General features: G+C 42.3%; 2 protein-coding genes and 1 long non-coding RNA gene across 3 annotated transcripts in view; 2 read left to right on the top strand and 1 right to left on the bottom strand.

The window, feature by feature from the left end:
* Window positions 1-1502: 1502 nt before the first annotated feature.
* LOC117262694 (uncharacterized) overlaps window positions 1503-12751 on the bottom strand; it is a 20049-nt gene continuing 8800 nt past the window's right edge. Inside the window, exons 2-4 of the long non-coding RNA XR_013491566.1 lie at window positions 7867-8010; window positions 7543-7672; window positions 1503-2303 (exon numbers count right to left, since the gene is read on the bottom strand). This is a non-coding gene — a long non-coding RNA (uncharacterized LOC117262694). The remainder of the gene's footprint in view (window positions 2304-7542; window positions 7673-7866; window positions 8011-12751) is intronic.
* Window positions 8014-12751, top strand: part of LOC117261827 (E3 ubiquitin-protein ligase TRIM21-like) — an 11497-nt gene continuing 6759 nt past the window's right edge. The window contains exon 1 of the mRNA XM_078167605.1: window positions 8014-8132. The gene's annotated coding sequence lies outside the window, so the exon portion shown is untranslated. The remainder of the gene's footprint in view (window positions 8133-12751) is intronic.
* LOC144458288 (E3 ubiquitin-protein ligase TRIM21-like) overlaps window positions 8051-12751 on the top strand; it is a 21971-nt gene continuing 17270 nt past the window's right edge. The window contains exon 1 of the mRNA XM_033634353.2: window positions 8051-8132. The gene's annotated coding sequence lies outside the window, so the exon portion shown is untranslated. The remainder of the gene's footprint in view (window positions 8133-12751) is intronic.

Below are 12751 nucleotides of genomic sequence, written 5' to 3'. Positions count from 1 at the left end.
TCCCGTCTGGGCATTGATTTAGGGTCCCAAGAACCAGTCAGAGCATATATAAGAAGTCCTTTATTCCCTATGTCATACAGGCCGAATGACCGTATCAAGGAACACGAAGATGTGCTGTCTTTCACGTTTTATATAACTTATTGGTCCTACCTGCCAATTTGAACTGTTGTAACATATATTATAAAATTGTACATTTTTAATGGTGTATTGTATTATGTGTCTGTTTGTACCTGAATCCACTGAGGTGGACAATAAAGTAATGTACTCGTGCATTGATGTGACAGCAGGATTTTACAGTGGTGGTTGGTTTAGGTGGAGCTCAGTTTGAACTATTAACTCATGATTATTTAGGGAAAATCTGGAAAAGACTGAATTTTTTTTTAAAGGCAGAATTTGAAAAAACAACCTCCTCCTACAGCTCTCCCCTCTCTCTCCTAAGCCCCTCCCCCAAGACGACCACGGGCATATGCATGTGCTTCATACAGTGACCCAGTGTTTCCCATACATTGCTTTAGATAATCTTATTTCATTATAGAGTTGCACACAGCTCATTCAATCAGCCCATCCTTGCCCTGCTCCGTTTATCACACTATGAATGAGACAAAAGTGAGCAAGCTGGCCATCCCACGTTCCCTCCGCCTCGCTACCCGCCATTGTGGACTGCTTCACCAGGAGGAGTGTAGGCAGCTTGAATTCCAGCTGCCTGTCACTCTCTCGGGTAAAAGTCGGTGTTTGTTGGATCCATCCACCACCACTCCTGCCCGCCCCACTTGGACTTTTGCTGCCTTAACTTTAATGCCTGTCCCGTTCGGGTTTCCCCGACACTGCTGGGCGCCCGTAAACTAACGGCAACCGGCTGCATCTCTTGCCGACGTTAAAGGATGCCTTTTTTCGTTGATTTCTAATGCCACAAGTCATTACCCAAGTGCTGGATTTTGACGACTTTGGAGTGAGACCATGCTCGGCGAGGTGGTCTGTAGCGGCGGGAAGTGAGGCGGAGGACACACTGTGATTCCAGGCTCTGGCTAACATAAGCCACATAAACGTGAACTTAAAGCAGCAGCCGTGAGCCTTTGTCTCCAGTTAGCATAAGGTTAAACTATTAGCAACATCTTCTCTCTGTCTCTGCACATTTTGCTGATACTGACTAATTTTATTTATTGTCAGACTTGGGTTGCTTTGCAGTGTAGGCAGCTGTGGCTAGCTGTTGCAATGCAGGATTCTCTGCCACTGACTCACTCTTTCACCTTCTGAGGGGATGTGCACACGGGTCTGCATTTATAGAACAGCCAGTAGGAACGCCCCCTCTCTCTGAAATGACCTGTGATTGGGCAGAGTCTTCTGTCACAGGTTAGATTTTCTAAAGCTTGAAAACAAAGCCAAGAGGAGGTGCAGACGTCTCTCAGTCCATTTGAACTAAAATATTTCGATGCCACAATTAAACTTCCTACTCCAGCTTTAATCTGCTGATTATTTCCTCCATTGATCGATTAATTCTTTAAAAACTGTGATAAATGACCCAGAGCCCAAAGCGACATCTTCACAATGTGTATTTTGTCCAACCATGGCATAAAACCTCGACATTATTACTACAGCATTACAGTTATTAACATTAAAAGGAAAGCAGTAAATCTTTACATTTGAAAAGCTGGAACCATAAAATGTTTTCACATGAAAAATGACTTCAACCATCAAATAATTGCCAGTTAATTTTCTGTCAATCAACTAATTGTTTCAGCTGCACATTTTCATGTATTTATTGCAAAAATCTTAATTTATAAAGTGACTGAAGCTGTCAGATAAAGGTAGTGATTTTTCCTTCTAAGATGTAGTGGAGTAGAAGTATAAAGTGGCCTGAGAAGAAGAAAGCCCCCATGTAACGTACAAGTACTTTAAATTTTACAGGACATGAGTAAATGCACTTGGTTAGATTCCACCACTGGCTGTGCAGGTGGTGAAGCAGACAGCAGCCCCTCACATCATGTGGTCAGACTCTGATAACCTGATTAATGTCCACAGATAGAAGCTCATCCATCTCTGATTCAGAGCTCTGCTTCCTGGCTTCGTTCCCAGACGGACTCAAGCTCGGAGGTTGTGGAGGGCATCGGCCCGAGCGCCGTGTCCCGGCCTGACCCCGGCCTCTCTCTTTATTCTGGGTCAGATTCAGCATCGCCGCTGCCTGCTGCTGGCGTCCAGCCCGGCCGCTGCCCGTGGTGCCTGGCTCTGCCTGCCGTTAACCTCCATCATCATCATCATCATCATCATCATCATCGGTGCTCGGTGCCAACAGGAAACAGAGGCCGCTGCAGGAAACAGAAGCTCTGTGTGAGGACAAAACACTGCAGTTCACACGGGGCCAGCAGCACTGAGAGACACACGGACTGTATGAGGTGAATCAGATTTACATTATAACACAGATCCTGACGATGATGGAGGGCATAAATAATCCCTTAATGGTCCAGTGTGCAGGATTTAGGGGGGCATATTGGCAGAAATGGAATATTTTATAATGTTTTCTTTAGTGTAAAATCACCTGACAATAACAAGTGTTCTGTTTTTGTTATCTTAGAATGAGCTGTTTATATCTACACAGGGAGCAAGTCCTCATCTACAGAGACCACCATGTTCACCCTGTATATGCTGCCCCTGGGACAGATAACACATCATCACAGCATCTCTTTCCAAAGCTACGCAGATGACACACAGCTCTACCTGTCTTTTAAACCCACTGACACCATTACATTAGCTTCTCTTCATAGTGTGACATAAAAAGCTGGAGTGTCCCAAAACATCTTAAAATTTAACTCTGAAAAGACAGAAGTTCTCATCACTGGCCTTGAACATATTCCAAAACAAATTCAGCCACTCGTCAGGTGTAAAAAACCTGGTGTTATTCTGGAGCAACATGTTAAGAGTGTAGTCAAGTCTAGTTTTTACCAGCTGAGGAACATTTCCAAATGTAGGTCACTTCTGTCCTTCAATAACAGAGAAAACCATTCATGCTCTTACATCCTCCCACCTTGATTATTTTTAAACACCTTGTTCACCTGCCTAAACAGTTGAGCCATACATCAGCTCCATAATGTTTAAAATTCAGCAGCTAGAGTTTTGACCAAAACGCAACAATCCTCACACATCATACCTATTTTAGCCCCCCTGCACTGGCTTCCTGTCTCTTTTAGAATCCATTTTAAAGTTCTTTTAATCACATACAAAGCTCTCAATGATCTCAATGACACCGGAGTACATAACTGAGCTTCTCATCCAAACAGGCCCCTCAGGTCTGCAGGTCTGGGTCTTCTAACTGTTCCAGAGTCCAGGTTAAAGACAAAGGGTGATCAAGCCTTTTCAGTTCTGGCTCCTCGGCTCTGGAACAGCCTCCCACTGAGCATCAGATCAGCTGACTCTGTTCACATCTTTAAATCTCATCTGAAAATGTACTTTTACAGATTGGCCTTTCCTGACAGTTGACAGACTAATTGTGTGTTTTGGAGTGTGTGTATTTGCAGCCATGTGTTTAGGTATGTGTGCATACAGGTATGTGTTTAAGGAGCCCAATCTTATTAAACTATAACGGCAACTGGCCGCGTATCGGATGCCTTTTTTCATTGGTTTCTGATGCCGCAAGTCACTGTCCAAGCACTGGATTTCGACGACTTCGGAGTGAGACTCTGCTCCCTATTACAGAAGGACTGGTGAGATACTCTTGAGCTGCACAACATTTTTTTGCTTTCCATCAGCCATCTTGGTTTTAGAGCTTTGTGTTGCATGGACAACACCTGTTGACAGTGTATGGCATGATGCGCTAGAGTCCACTGTAGTGAATTAAATGCAACTATAGCATCAAAACCCATGCATATACAAGAAAATGTCTTTTAAATAGCGGTCCATTGCAGTGACCACAATACATGAAATGGTTAATGTAGCATATGTAACATACATCAGATCTCATACATTCATTGTGTACAAGTCTTTATATTGGAAGCCACTGTTTCAAAAGTGGACAGACAGTATCCCAGTGGTCTGCCAGCGCCTTATCAAAGTCTTTTAACAGGCAGGTCACTCAGTCCATCTTTAGTAATTCCAGGTACTCCTTCAGCCAAGAGTCCCCTGTGAAGAAGGCTGCTTTACGCTCCTTCCAGTTTGGAAGACTTTAGCTCCTTTTACGCTGCCAGATTTTCGGCGAATGTTGGGCCATTTTGCCAGCAAGCTGCGAGTGCTTAGACACACAGAGCCGGATTGGCGAGTTGATCTGAGGTGCCCAATTTTCCCCCTCGTAGGGTAGACATATTGGGGGAACCCTTTTAGATTAAACAGACCAAGGCGGCCTTCTGCAACGGGAGGGGCTGTTGATGACTTGTGGGAGGAGCTGTTGATGACGCTGCACGTGCGACCCACTGGCGGTGGATAAACAGGAAACAGCTGATAGCAGGAATTAGCGAGCAGCTAGTAGCAAGAGGGAAACACAAACCTGACAGACACTGTAAAGATGAGCAACTGGGGAGACAAGGAATTGCACGCCCTCCTTGTCCTCGCAAACGAAGAGGCCATTAACCGTCAGATGACGGGGACGGTGAAGGACGGGCCGACTTATGAGAGAATCACCAAAGGACTGACCAGCCGCGGCTTCCCGCCAAGTCACTGTTTGCGTCACATGTTGAGCTACACGTTTTGTTACTTGCTCACGCCCCCCACTGCCCCGAAAAAGGCGCATTCTGTATAAACAAAAGTAGGTAGGCGGCATTTTGCTGCACTCCCTGATTTTGTTTTTATACTGCCGATGCTGAAAAAAGACTGATTGGGCTTTCCTGCAAATTTGCACAGTTCCTATCTAAAAAGGGCTTTGGTCTCTTAGTAGAGAAGCAACCCAGTGTCCATGGGCATTCGACAGTGATTCCAACATTATTGTCAGATTTCAGGCCTAACAACCATACCTTGGGGCACACCTGTGTTCAAAAAAATGATTGTTATCATAAATGAATATTGTCTATCACATAACCAGCAATTTTTTTTAATTCATAGAATTCTGTAGATTTTCATTTTGGATCACTGCTGAAAACAATTCCAAAATCCCCAGATTCCCTTTTGGCCTGGTTATCAGACAACAAACGGTGAGCACACATTAGCAGGTGCTGGATGAGCGGCCCGACTTCAACACGCCACGGAGCGTAGAACAAACACTGATTTGTAACATGAACCTTCTTTATTCAAGTTGAGCTGATATCAACCTTTTTCTGAGAGCTCCAGTGACGCATTGAAGCGTCAACCAATCATATGGTTTGTTTTTAGCTGCTGTTCTGTGTTATTTAGCTTCTAATGGCTGATGCTATGCTAGCTGTCTGTGTAGTGCCAGGCCGGCAGATAACTACTTGTAAAAACATTCAGCTGGCATGACCACAGTGGAGGGTAGGTCAACGAGGTGACGTGTGCTTTATGATCTCTGTGTTTACTACACGCACGAGTGTCTGTATCCAGCCAGCGGGAACTAGGTCAGTCTAAATATAGCCTTCACACACACACGCAAACACACACACTGGTGAGCTGAAGTGGTGATGTCATTGTTGCCATGGTGTCTTTGACCCCGGGGCGGCCGCTCATCCTCACTCTGACATGTCAGGCATCAGTCGAGCTCGCCCTCTCACTGAGCTGCCGTCACTGTGAAACAGTAATCCATTAAAATAACATTAACTGTTCCTTCATTTACCTCTGGAAATACCAAATGTCCCTTTGATTTTTAATCTTTTCATTTAATTTGTCTAGTAATGTGAAAAAATAATAAATAAATCCCTTAAAAACATCTGAATTTAAAAAGTCCCTTATTTACCAAATAAATAAAATAGAAAATAAAATGACTTTCCCCTTAATTTACACATTTAATTATCAACTATATAAGGTGTTTTAGATGTTATAGACCCACAGAGGATTTTCAAAACCTTTAAAAACCTTGATAACATTTTAATATTCAGAGCCCTTAATTATCAAAGTAGATCTATTTTTAAGAAATACAGGAATATTTCTTCTCTGTTTCGTCTCTGTGTCCTAAAATCTGCCACAACACCAGCTCAACCCATTAATTAACTGATATTTAACTGACTATAATAATATATATTAAAGTTTTATTTTTGCAGATTATCTGAGGGATTTAAGGGGTTAAAATAACCTTAAGATAGACCAAAAACCATTAAAGCCATCCCTGAGTTTATATAAATTATAAATTATATATAACTTTTTATCACTTAAAACCCCTTAAAATGTTTAGATGATCTATTAAAACACTACAATGTCTTATTTCACATTAATGTATTCATTTATTACCCCCTAAGATCTCATTAATTACATTTAATAATTATGTTATTAAGAATTTTAGAATAGAAAATTAAGGGTTCAATTTCTTAGTGTTCTTTTTATGGCAAAGAAATGCAGTGAAATGTCCCTTTAATGTACCTCTTACTGAAGGAAAGGAAGTGTGCTGTGTGTGTGTGTCACCCATTATTACTGCCAAATATCCAGTTGATTTTATACAAAACTAAAGGTTATATAAGTGTTTTATAATTAGTGGTAATTTTCTCAGTGTTCATCCATCAGGAGATAAAGCCCTCCTCCTCCTCGCAGCCTCCATCACAAAGACAAGTGTTGTTTCCTCATCACCAGCGTGCAGACTTTAAATGGTCGTCTCTCTCTGTGGGACAAAAGAGCCTATTTATCGACTGCAGAGTTCAACAACATGAAGTTGGTCGTCTTTAAACAAATGTGGCGTTAATGGTGTTTGTGATACGTTGGGACTGACCTTCACTGAGAGCAGTGAAAAGAGAACGCCCCACGTTGCTTCACCCTGAAGGTGCCATTTGTCTTTTTTATTTTATTATAGTACCTTTTCAAACTCAAAGTTCCAAATGCAGAGATTTTGGCTTTTGTTGTAGTTCTGTTCTTCTGTGCATTACAGTGAAATAGCAGCATCATAAGCAGTCACTCACTCAGCAGTAGCTGTGATTAGAAAACAATCTTATTGCAGGGGCGACATAAAAAACTTTGCACCTTGAAGTGGTTTAGTTTAGTTAGTTAAGTGTATTTACTTTATTAATCCCCCTGAGGGGAAATTCCGAAAGACACATACATGCACAAACAGGACCTATACATGCACAAAGTGGAGAGATGTCAGAGGGGGCTGCCCTTGGTGAGGCGCCCCGAGCGGTTGGGGGGTTCGGTGCCTTGCTCAGGGGCACCTCGGCAGTGCCCAGGAGGTGAACTGGCACCTCTCCAGCCACCAGTTCACGCTCCATATTTTGGAGGACGGGGACTCGAACAGGCGACCTCCGGTTCCCAACCCAAGTCCCTATGGACTGCCACCCCACCAGTGAAAGGGGTCTCAGAGAGCCTCCGATATTTTTTATACATAATTAAGTTTTTTACTGATTTATTCAGCCAAGGCAAATATGGTAATGATTACGTAGAAATAGAAAATTGTTAACAAAAATTTTTTTTTAGATATTTTAGATTTTTGAGGACCTCCAATCCACTGGAGCCTTTAGCAATCAGTCTTACTTTTTCTCCCAGTGTGACGCCACTGCACAGGACAGCCACGCTACAGACATATGCTGATCTTATAGACCATGATGCATTGCTGTAGATTAAACTCCCCAACAGGATATAAAGGAGTTCAAATGAGCTCAACCTGAAACATGTACAGCAGTAAAATGACACATACACATTAATGCAGCAGGAATATTAATCCAAAAACATCAGATAGAATAAAACACTGACAGCAGGGAACACTTTACTGCACTATCAGTCATTTTACACATACTTATAATAAATGTTCCTGATCAAACTTTTACTGAGGGAAGGATTTGAAGAGAGGATTTTTACCTGTAGTGGAGTATTGTCACAGTGTGGTATTAGTACTTTGACTTCAGTAAAGGATCTGAATACTTCCTCCACCTCTCCCTCTTGGTGACGGCCCACTGAGAGGTGGAGCAACAGTGAAAGAGGAGAGCTTCACAGTCACATGACCTGAAGTGAAAGTGAAAGTGTGTGTGAGTGACAGCAGAGCTGCAGTGGAGACGAGTCTCTCTGTTTCTCTGGAAAGAAACATTCAACTGAATCCAACAGGTTTTTCTCAACAACAAACACTGGTGAGTTCACTGTCCTACAGCGACAACATACACTAAATATTTGCTCAAAGTTTAGTTCAAACCACAATCTGACTGTTTTACATCTGTTTTACCTTATAAAGAATATTATCTGACTGTTTTATATCTGTTTTACCTTATAAAGAATATTATACCATAGAAATGTGTCAGTTTAGATAAAAACAACATGTGAATTTAGCCAGAAATACAAAACAGAGGTAAAAACCAAAGCACAGTGACTGAACTACAGTCACAGCTAGCGTTAGCTTCAAGCTCATTTACAGGCCTGTTACCTGTCTGAACTCTGAGCGCCACTCAGACAGGAAGTTACAGTCAGGGCAAATGAAAAATGTTTGGCCTGCTTTCAAATATTTCCACTCTAATAACAATATAAGCAGCAGTGTAGCAGTATTGTTATATTATTTGATGTTTGATGTGACAGTAATGGAGAGTTAGTTTAACATAGTTTGATTATTTTTGAAACTTTTATTTGAATAACTAAAGTTTTCAGGTCGACTTTAACAGTGAACTCTGTTTTTATCTGTGAAACAACACGAGCTAACACTCCCCACTGCAGACCAGTCACACTGGTTTCCCCATGTTTACATATGCTGGCACATTTAATTGGTTGCTTGTTACCATGGCGACCAACTAATGCCAGCCCAAATAAGCCCTGAGGAAATGCAGTTATCCTTCATATTCATATACTATGCAGACCTGCACAAACAGCATGTTTATCAGATTTCAGATGAATGTCTGATGTTACTCATATTGATGTGATCTCTTCCAACCTTCCTGTGTCACTGACAGCATCCCAGGCAGGTGTGCAGACCAGGTGTAAACATAGTGCAGATGGGATTTACAGGAGACACATGCAATGTTGTGGTGGGAGCAATAAACATGAATTAAATAAAGGCCGATATATAAGTGAAACATTATTACTATGAAGAAGAATGGAGCAATTAGGCTGTTATTAATGAAGACAATATCTGATGACTGAAACACAAACAAACAGTGGATGAAGAGTTTTGGTTTGTGTTCATGAAACTTGAACGTGACCATGGATTAAAATCACTTCAGGCTGCAACAAGGTTTAAGTGTGAGTTTACATCAATATGAACCAGCGGTGGAAGAAGTACTCACATCTGTTACTGAAGTAAAAGTAGTAATACCACAGTGTAGAAATACTTTGTTACAGTAAAAGTCCTGCAGTCACTATTTGATTTACAATAAAAATACACAAGTATTAGCATCAAACCAAAAGTACCAAAAGTAAAATGACTCATTACCCAGAACGTCCAGTTTCAGAGAAATATACTATATTACAGGATTATAATTATTGATGTATTAATGTGTTCATCACTTTAATGATGAAGCTGTTAACAGTGGAGCTAATTTTAATGACTTTATACACTGCTGGGTGGTTTGTAAATTCCCCCCGGGGTCAATAATATCTTAACTGATAATAATACATCAGGATTTATTTGTTGATTATAATTTTTATTCTTAATCTGAATCTGTAAAGTCATTAATGATATTAAATTAATGTAGTGGAGGAATAAGTAGAATGTGTCTCTCTGAGATGTTTTTACCAAAGCAGAAGTATAAAGTAGCAAAAAAATGGAAATACTCAACTAAAGTACCTCAAAATGGTACTAGGCTTGTGCTGGTTTGAAAATTTTCCAAGTGGTTTGATTTAAAGCCAAATATCTAACCGAACCGATATATCAAATTATATACCTAATTTTACCACTGGGGGTCGCATTTGAGCTATTTTTCCCAGTAAAAGCCTATTATAGGTGTAATGCACTTCCAATCCACTAGGCGATAATGCTGTATTAACTGCCAATACACACAAGGTTACACAAGAAGAAGCAGAAGGACACTTCTCTCGCAGCAGCAGCAGAGTCTGCAGTCCGCGGAGCATCTGAGACATACTAAACAAAACACTTGTAGGCTCCTCCACTTCATTTAAAAACATACATAAACCTTATTAAGTTGTCATAATGCATGTTACAATACAAGATAAGTTGAATATAGTCCCTTGACATGCCGCTGATGTGAAAAGCTCCCCCCTCCCGTGGACGGAGGCGTTATGTTCTGTGTCGTCTGTAAGTCGTCCGTCCCACCCATTCTGGTGAACGTGACATCTTAAAAAACGCCTTGAGGGAAGTTCTTCAAATTTGGCACAAACATCCACTTGGAGTCAACAATGAACTGAATGAATTTGGTGGTCAAAGGTCACTGTGACCTCACAAAATGTGTTTTTGGCCATAACCCAAGAATTCATATGTAAATTATGACAGAATTTCACACAAATGTCTAAAAGGATAAAATGATGTTTTATATCTAAAAGGTCAAACTTCACTGTGACATCATAACATACCCACCTGACTGACTGTTTACTCACCTCACCCACTCACACACAGGTCCCTCCCTCTTCTTCTACTGTGCCTTCTCCGTGTACCACTGTCTCCGTCTACTCCCCCTACAGGCCACTGCTGTCACTACACCCCTCTCCTGCTGCTTTCCCCATTGCAACCATTCTAACTGTCAGACCCTACCGCCCTCAGTCCACTTTCAAAGTTGTAAATAAAAATAAGCTCTCCTACATAAAACTGAGTGCCCCTGTCTCCTCATCCCACAAGCATGACAACACCAATACCAATTTCGGACTGTTAAACATCCGCTCACTCACGAGCAAGGGTCAGCTCATACAGGATCTTATCACGGACCATAACTTTGATTTTCTCTGTTTAACCGAAACGTGGCAACTGCCCAATGATTTTATTCCACTCAATGATTCCACTCCCCCCGGATTATTTACAGCTGTCGACCGCATGACTCTGGCAGGGGAGGAGGTCTCGCGATGCTCTACCGCAAGAAGTGTAAAGTCCTGCCAGATTCTACCCCTGCCTATCACACATTTGAGTCCATCACCTCACAGTTATCTGGCCCCATCCCCACCATCGTTGCCACCGTGTACTGTCCCCCTAAACCAAATAAGTTTTGGTATGAGTTTTTAAATGACTTTGCTCAATTCCTGACACATCTTTCCACACTCTCCAAACATACTACTCCTGGGAGACTTCAATATCCACATGGACAATACCAGCAACGCTCTCACCAGAAATTTTACATCTTGCATTGACAGTTTTGGACTCCATCAACTCATCAACTTCCCAACACACTTAAAAGGACATACTCTCGATTTAATATGCTGTTCTGGTCTCTCTCCTGTCGACTGTAAGGCAATTCCCCTCCCCTTTTCCAATCACATGTTAGTTTCCTTCAACACCAACCTTGCACTTTCCAAAATCAATCTCCCACGCACTATTTCTTTCCGTAATATTAAGGACATTAATTTGGACATTCTCTCTTCTGGCATTAGCTCCCTCCCCAACACAGACAGCTTTTCCACCCCTGATGAACTGGTACTCCATTACAACAACAGTCTTCATAATCTCCTGGACTATCTTGCCCCACTTAAAACCAGATCTGTCACTTTCACCCGCTCCTCACCATGGTTCACTCCCGCTCTCAGACAACTTAAATCCAAAGGACGCCAACTGGAACGCCTCTACAATAAGACTGGTCTCACTGTGCACAAGGAAATATATCACAACCACATTCTCCACTACAAGGACTGCATCTCACAGGCTAAATCCACCTATTACTCTGGTTTAATCAACTCAAACGATGGCAACTCAAGGGCCCTGTTTTCACTCCTCAGTAACATTACTCAACCCCCGGACTCACTTCCACCACAGATGTACTCTACTGCCTTTTGTAATACCCTTCTATCCTTTTTTACTGCTAAAATTAATAACATCCATCAGCAGCTTGCTCCCAGCTCCTCTCACAATTCATCTTCCCTATTTCCCCCTGTGTCCCCTTTCCAGTCACTCTCAGTATTTGCTCTACCTTCCGTTTTGGAAACCACTGGTCTGATCAAAAAATCTAAATCATCAACCTGCCAATTAGACCCCCTTCCAACTGCTCTTGTTAAAGCCACCATTCCCTCTTTGGCCCCTCTCACCACGCACATAATCCATTCTTCCCTCACCACTGGAATTGTTCCCTCACCCCTCAAAACAGCTGCTGTCACCCCAATACTCAAGAAACCTGGCGCAGATCCCAATAACCACAGTAACTTCCGTCCCATCTCCAATCTTCCATTTCTCTCAAAGATACTAGAAAAAACTGTTGCCTCTCAGCTCCACTCCCACCTTTCCCGCAATAATCTTTTTGATCAATTCCAGTCCGGTTTCCGCCCTCTCCACAGTACTGAAACTGAACTACTCAAAATCACCAACAATCTCCTCCTGGCAGCTGATTCCGGTCTCCTATCCATCCTCATCCTGCTTGACCTGAGTGCGGCCTTCGACACCATCTCACACACCACCCTCCTGGACAGACTCCTCTCTATTGGCATCACACATGCCCCCCTCAACTGGTTCAAATCCTACCTCTCTGGCCGCACTCAGTTCATCCAACTCAAATCATTCACATCACATCCACTCCCAGTCACCACAGGCGTGCCCCAGGGCTCTGTCCTGGGGCCCCTCCTATTCATCATTTACTTACTCCCCCTTGGCTACATCTTCCGGAAACATCACATC

Source organism: Epinephelus lanceolatus, chromosome 5 (genome assembly GCF_041903045.1).
Source record: "Epinephelus lanceolatus isolate andai-2023 chromosome 5, ASM4190304v1, whole genome shotgun sequence".
In the NCBI taxonomy this organism is placed as follows: Eukaryota; Metazoa; Chordata; class Actinopteri; order Perciformes; family Serranidae; genus Epinephelus; species Epinephelus lanceolatus.
Note: the sequence above shows the minus strand (reverse complement) of the source record. Positions and strands in the feature narration are given on the sequence as shown.